Source organism: Microcebus murinus, chromosome 3 (assembly GCF_040939455.1).
Source record: "Microcebus murinus isolate Inina chromosome 3, M.murinus_Inina_mat1.0, whole genome shotgun sequence".
NCBI classification, from domain to species: domain Eukaryota; kingdom Metazoa; phylum Chordata; class Mammalia; order Primates; family Cheirogaleidae; genus Microcebus; species Microcebus murinus.
This window is the reverse complement of record NC_134106.1, coordinates 51,407,196-51,414,313: the sequence shown is the minus strand read 5'-3', so window position 1 is coordinate 51,414,313 and position 7,118 is coordinate 51,407,196. Positions and strand designations below refer to the sequence as shown.

Here is a 7,118-nt window from a genome sequence, read left to right as displayed (position 1 = left end):
CACTCTGACTCCACAGCCTAGCTCCTCAGCACTCTAAATAAACCGCACTGTTGGAAGCCTTTGAGGAGGCCCCAGCTGCCTTGCCGGGTGCCTTCCCATTCTGTGCCCCTGAGACCTCCCACTTTTATGGTCCAGCTCCACCCCCAGCTCCCTGCCCAGATCCCTCTCAGTGAGCTGCAGCTCTGCTCCTGGCCCTGCCCGCCGGGTCTGATCTAATTGCCTGGCAACTGAGGAGTCAGTACCCCTCAAGCACAGTGCTGGCCTGAGTGGGCAAGAGGGGCTTCTGGCCTTGGCTCTGCTCAAGGCCCTTGCTCACCCCTTCTCTGGCCACACCCTTTCCAGTGGGGTGGAGAATCTCCAGGGGTCACAGAGCTGAAGCCCCTCTTCTAAAATGCTCTGGGAACCTGAGACTGGGGAGTCCCCTGCACAAATGGCCCCGAGCTGTTCCCAGGGCTTGCTTGGGATTGTCCCTGGGCCCATCCTACCAAGGGCAGCACAGCTGTCACAGGTAGCACTAACCAACTGTGTGCACCCTCTAGACCTGTGTCCAGGAGTGGAACAGGGTGGGCAGAACGGCCTTGAGAGCTGGGGTGTCCGCAGAGATGGACCAATCAGGCCCCTCCAGGTTCAGGGTGAAGAATGGGTACAAAGAGAAGATGAGTGGGCCAGTCACTGGGCCCACTTTTCCAGCAGTGCCATTACATTAGCTATCTTTTTTGGGTAACAATTACCACAAACTATGGCATGTTTGTGGTATAGCACGTTATTATCTCACGGTTTCTATGGGATGGGAATCTGGGCAGGGCTTAGCCAAGTTCTCTGTTTCAGCCTCTCACAAGGTGTTGTCCAGGGGTGCAGTCTCATCTGAAGGCTAAACTGGGGAAGGACCTGCTTCCAAGCACACATGGCTGTTAGAATTGTAGTTCTTTGAGGGTTGTTGGACTGAGGGCCTCACTTCCTTGCTGGCTGTTGGCTGGAAGCCACCACATTTGCTTGTACTGTGTGCCTCTGGAACATGGTGACTTGCTTCCCCAAAGCCAGAAAGGGAGGGAGTCAGCAAGCAGGAGAGAAGTCACTATTTTATGTAACCTAATCATGGAAGTGACATCCATTACCTTCGACATATTTTATTGGTTAGAAACAACTCATGGGTCCTGCCCACATTCAAGAAGAAGGGATTACACAAGGATATAAATATCGGGGGTGGGGGCCCGTGGGGGCCATCTCAGAGGCTGCCTGCCACAGCTGTATCCCAGCACAGAACTCCAAGGAATCAAACAGAGGTCTATATTCAGACCTGGCTTTCCCAAGTCACTATGAAGTTATATTTATTAAGGGAGGAGAACAGATAATATTTTAGTCAACAGTTTGTCAGCTTGAGTTACAGCTTTTAAATATTTAAACATGTGATATGTGAACCTCCACTGATACTCTCATGAATGTTAGTTTAGGGACAGGCCTGTTTCTGTGCACATGTCCTGGCCACCACCCCAGACAGGGAGGACCCTGTGGGCAGAGTCCTATTGCACACACACCCAACACACAGCCTCACACAGGGTTGTCGGAGCTCAGGAAACAATACCCCAAAGTATAGCACTTTGGCATGCTGAGTGCTTTCAACTAAAGGAGAACCAGTGTCTCTCTGACTTCTCCTGCCCTCTGCAGGAGAGGGGGACAAGGAGCAGTTCCCTTATCTGTCTAAAGGAACTTAATTGTCATAGTTTCCACCCTGAGAATCTCATCAACCAGAAACAATGAACCATATCACAGAACAGACTGAAGGTCAACCCCATACCAGGCAGACTCTGGATAATTTTCTTCTCACCTACAATATCCATCATATGGGAGACAACCAGTAGAGTTTGCCTGGAGGCATCCACTGGCAGCTGCTGGTGGTAGCAGCCCCCCCCCCCCCCCCCCCCCCCCCCCCCCCCCCCCCGTCACGAGGCAGCTGGGCTGATTTTGAAGCCTTGGTGGTTGGGCTTCCTCTTGAGCAAGAAGAGAGGATTCCACGTGGCACAGGAAGGAAGTGAGAAGCACAAAAGCCACCATGCCAGCAAGACAAAGGTGACTCCTTCCAATGGAGCAAAAGTTCTACCTCTAGACAAAAGCAGGATTATTAAGTTTCTATTTTCAATTTCATTTTATTATAAAAATAATGAATATGGTTATATTTTTTTAAAGGGAAATAAGAAATAAAAGAGCCATAGTTCTACCACTGAAAGTCCTTCTGTTTTGTGTATGTGTCTGTGTGTGCGCGCGGGCATGTATGTGTGCGTGTGTGTGTGTGTGTGTGTGTGTGTGTTTTAATTTCCTTCCTTAAAAGTGTTTTCTATGCATAGCTTTTTTTTTCTTCTTTTAATTTGTGTGGTTTGGGGGCTTTTTAAAAAAGTAGAAGAGATCATACAGTTTATTCACTTATGTACCTCCTTTTTCAGGACACTAAATGTTTTTTCTAGAATAAAGAGGTAGACTTTTAAAATAATTTTTAAAAATTGATAACAGAATTACCTGAGGAGATTTTTAAAATCCTGGTTGGGCCCAGGGGGCAGTGTGGCTCACACCTATAATCCTAGCACTTTGGGAGGCTGAGGCAGGAGGATTGCTTGAGATCAGGAGTTCCAGACCAGCCTGAACAGCATAGTGAGACCCTTGTCTCTACAAAAAATAGAAAAATTAGCCAGGTATGGTAGTGCCTGCCTATAGTCCAAGCTACTCAGGGCGCTGAAGCAAGAGGATCATTTGAGCCCAGGAGTTTGAGGTTGCAGTGAACTATGATGATACCACTGTACTCCAGCCTGAGCAACAGAGCAAGACCCTGTCTCAAAAAAAAAAAAAAAAATTTAAGTCCTGATTGTCCAACCCATACCCCAAACTAATTAAATTAGAATCTCTGGAGCTATATCCCAGGCATTAGTTTTTTGGTTTTTTTTAAGTTTCTTCAGGTGCAGCCAAGGTTTTGTACCACTGTTACAAAGGGGGGAAAAAAGCTTCCTCAGAAAAAAGGTAGAAGAAAAAGGAACTACAATAATTCCATCTTTGCTTATAATAGAAAAGTAGGTCCTGGTTTTCCAGAGACTGAGGGGTTTCCCAAGATGAGAGGTTTTCAGTGCTAAAGCCAGGAAAGTCCCAGGAATATAGGAATGATATGAAAGCTTGAAGGTATTACCATGAATTAATTATTATTTAATGAATATGAAAACTATAAAAAGCAATTTTGTACTTCAATGAAAAACTACACATCATTCTTTCTTTGAGCTATTTTGCATCTCTTTGTATTATAGGTAACTGAAAGAATGCAAACTCTGTATTATGTGGTAGAGTTTACTTTGACTTCTTTCCCTTGTGGAAAAACCAGTTTGCTTCCCTGTAATTCAATCCCTTTATTCCATTTAAATTTGTGTTCCTTTGACTTTTTCCTTTGAACCAGTTATAATACCTGTCTGGTTCCTTTGCTAATTAAAGAGTAAAACAAAATCTTCAACACATGTTCATTCTTGTATCTTTTATGTGAGTTATACTTTTACCATTTTCTAAAAATTATTTTTAACAAGGCTATAAATGTCACTACTAGAATAAAAATATAAACCTTCAAAATTATCATTAAAAACACAAACACAATAATAAAGCAGAGACAATAGACCAAAGCATAAATGTCATATCAACAAGTAGGTCAAAGTCATCTGTTAAAAGATCTCAGATCACAAAGTAAAACCTAATGATAAAATGGTTAAGAAAGATTGAAAACAAAAGGATGAGAAAATGTGTTTTTACCAGGCAAGTGTAAAAGTTTAGCAGAGATTATCACTGTTATCTCACTATATTGCAGAAAAGAAAATAAAGAATGCAACCAGACCTGGCCCAAATCATTTTAAATATAATACCTGTCTCTCAAGGTTAATTTAATTTGCAAAGAGAATCATTTACAAGTCAATCTGTTTCCCCCATCCATTCATCCTCCCTAGCAACCATTTATTACCCCTAAACAAAATTACCCAATCTTTTGAGCACTAGAGATCGGTTTCATGGAAGACAATTTTTCCACAGACCAGGGTTGGGGCAGGTGGGGTGGGGGATGGTTTCAAGATGATTCAAGCACATTACATTTATTGTGCAGACCTCTCAGATCATCAGGCATTAGATTTGCATAAGGAATGTGCCACATACATCCCACCCTATGAGCAGTTTACAGTAAGGTTTGTGCTCCTATGAGCCACTGATCTGCTGGGGGGCAGAGCTCAGGCGGTGATGCAAGTGATGGGGAGTGGCTGTAAATACAGATGAAGCTTTGCTCACTCACCTGGCACTCACCTCCTGCTGTGTGGCTTGGTTCCTAGTAGGCCACGAACTGATACCAGCCCTTGGCCTCGGAGTTAGGGATTGCAGACCTACATTTCTCATCTCCCCTTCCCTCTTGAAGGAGGGTATAAGAATTTCTGGACTTCATTGGGATATTGGGTAATTACTCTGAGATTCTCCCCATGCACACGGTAAATAAACCTTTCTCTTATTAAACTGCCTTAATCATGAATTGATCTTTCAGTGAACTTCTGGGGAAAGGGGAAGTTTCCCCTCACACCCACTGTAATGAGACTAAAAAGGAATTATGCAACCAGAAAAATATAAAGACTTTACCATTTGGATTTTTATAACTCTGCCATTTTTAACACTTGGTTTAAAAAGGAAAAAGAAGGAAATGTAAAACATCTAAATAAGGACGATCAGAATATGCCACACCAAAATGTGCCTCTTTGGTATTAGGATTATTTTAAGCTGAAGGCAATTGAGAAACAGACACAGGAGGAGCTCTCTGCCCTCCTGCTGACTAAAAGCAGGACACATCTTTCCCTTTTGCAAAGACAATTTCCATTTATAAATATGCGCCCCTCATACCAAGAAGAGGAGAACAGAAAAGGAATGCTATCAATAGAGACAGCACTAAATGAGTCTGCATAAATAACCCTTACCTACCATTAGTTTCCCTCAGACATTTCCTAGTTAACCTTCCCGCAATTTAACCCCTTAGTCAGCTCAAACCACCTTTTCCTTTGTCTAGTTTCCTCTCCACAATTTACAACCTTGTGTTAAAATGGTATAAAAGCCCCTAATCATCTCTTTGGATTTCACATTTCTTTTCTGTGAAACCTCCATGCATGTAAAAATTTTATAATAGCAGCAATAAAGTTTGTGACTGTTCTCCTGTTCATTTGTCTTTAGTCAGTTTAATTCACAGGCCCCCGTACACTGAACCTGAAAGGGTAGAGGAAAAGCTTTTTCTCCCCTACGTAGACAATAATGTTAGTGAAGACTGTATATATCAGAACACATAGAATATAGCTAAAATAGTTACTAAAGAAAATATCATATTAAAATACTTCTTAATAAAAATAATCAAATAAATTAAACATAAAAACTCAAGAAAGTTATGGGGGAAAGGGAGGAAAACTATTCCTAAGGAAAGAAAGAAGAAGAAATGAATAAAGGAGAAATGAATGAATTAGAAAACATAAATAGCACTAATAAATAAACCTATGAGCTGATTCTTTGAAAAAGCCAAGAAAGAAAGAGAGAAAACAAGAAAAAGAAAAACAACATCCCAAAAAAAAACCAAAGGGCATAAACAATTCCTAGAAAGAAACAAAGTGTTCTTAAACATATACAAGGATGCCTACTCTTACTAATAAGAAGAAATATGCAATTTAAAATGATAATAAACAAGCATATGAAAAGATGCTCAACATCCTTAGGCATCAGGGAAATGCCAATCAAAACCACAAGGCCCCTGCCAGCAAACCAGAGCAAACCCAGTGACTCACCTCTGCCGAGCTAACTCTCCCCTCCTGCATGCTCATGGGAGACTTGGATTCCTGGGATGTGGACACATTCTCTGTAGAATGGTGTAGGGGTGCACCACTGGCACCCCAGGGGGACCACTAGGAAGGCAAGGACAAGCACATCAATGAAAACTGGGATGACTATGATGTTGAACAACAAAAAAAAGTGGAAGCAGAAGCAGAACCAGAAATAAAAATTTCAGAAAACAAAAAGAGAGCAGAGAAGATAAAAGAGAAAGAAGGACCACAGAAGAAAAGGCAATAAGAAATCAAGAAAAGGTTAGAAGAACCTGAAGTGCTAACACCCAACGAGCAATTAGCAGGGAAACTTTGGCTAAAGAGATTACAGGAAGAATCAGATCTCGAATTAGCAAAAGAAACCTTTGGTGTTAATAATAAAGTTTATAGAATAGATGCTACTTGGAAAGTTACTAAAGATAAAATCATGCAATAGGACAAGTCACTATATTATACCCGTTTTTTGGTGGCCTTAATTCAAGATGAGTATATGTCATTGGAACCTCATGACTTGAAAATGATTTCAATGTACTGACTGTATTTTGCAGTGAAAAACAAAGCAAAGCCAAAAAGCAAAAAGCAGTGCTTCCTGGAGGGGATTAAAGGCCATTGAGAAAGATTACCTGGCAGATTATGGTGGTTATGATGGAGGATAGATAGTCTTATACAAGACTATGAAAACTTTGTGTGACATTTTATCTTAAGAAAAAAAATAACACAATGAGATTCCACTTCATGCCCACTAGGGTAGCTATTGCTGGGGCCCAGAACATGCTACCGCACAGTATGGTGCTTTGCCACACTGAGTACTTTGAACTAAAGGAAATTGGAAGGACCTAAGAAGCAAGATCTCTCTGACTTCCCGTCCTTCTGTCTGTCACCCCTCTTTGTCCTCCCAAAGTAAGTCATAAAAACTGGAATTCCTCTTCCTCAAGGTGGGTCATAGAAATTGGAACCCTTCTCTCTGAAAGCAAATCATACAACCTAGAAAGGTCACTCTCTGCCGTGCATACCCTCAATAGAGAGGAGTGCTGCCCCGACGCCCAGTGAGGGTAGGGAGATGCTCTACAGAGAGGCCAAGAAGAATCTGGACAGACAGGCCTTGCTGGGTCTCCCCGATCAGTCTCTTACCATTAGCTCATACCTCTTTGCCCAAATACATTTCTACACGGCTGTCCATTCTTCATTGAACCCAAGCATAAAAATAGACAGTTTTCCCTGGGTCTTTGGGTATTCATCTCTGAAGACTACTCTGTTATATAAAAT

General features: G+C 42.1%; 1 pseudogene; it reads left to right on the top strand.

Annotated features, from left to right (window-relative positions):
• The first annotated feature begins 602 nt into the window (after nt 1-602).
• LOC105871552 (eukaryotic translation initiation factor 3 subunit J-like) lies at nt 603-6,508 on the top strand (annotated as a pseudogene).
• Nucleotides 6,509-7,118: the final 610 nt, after the last annotated feature.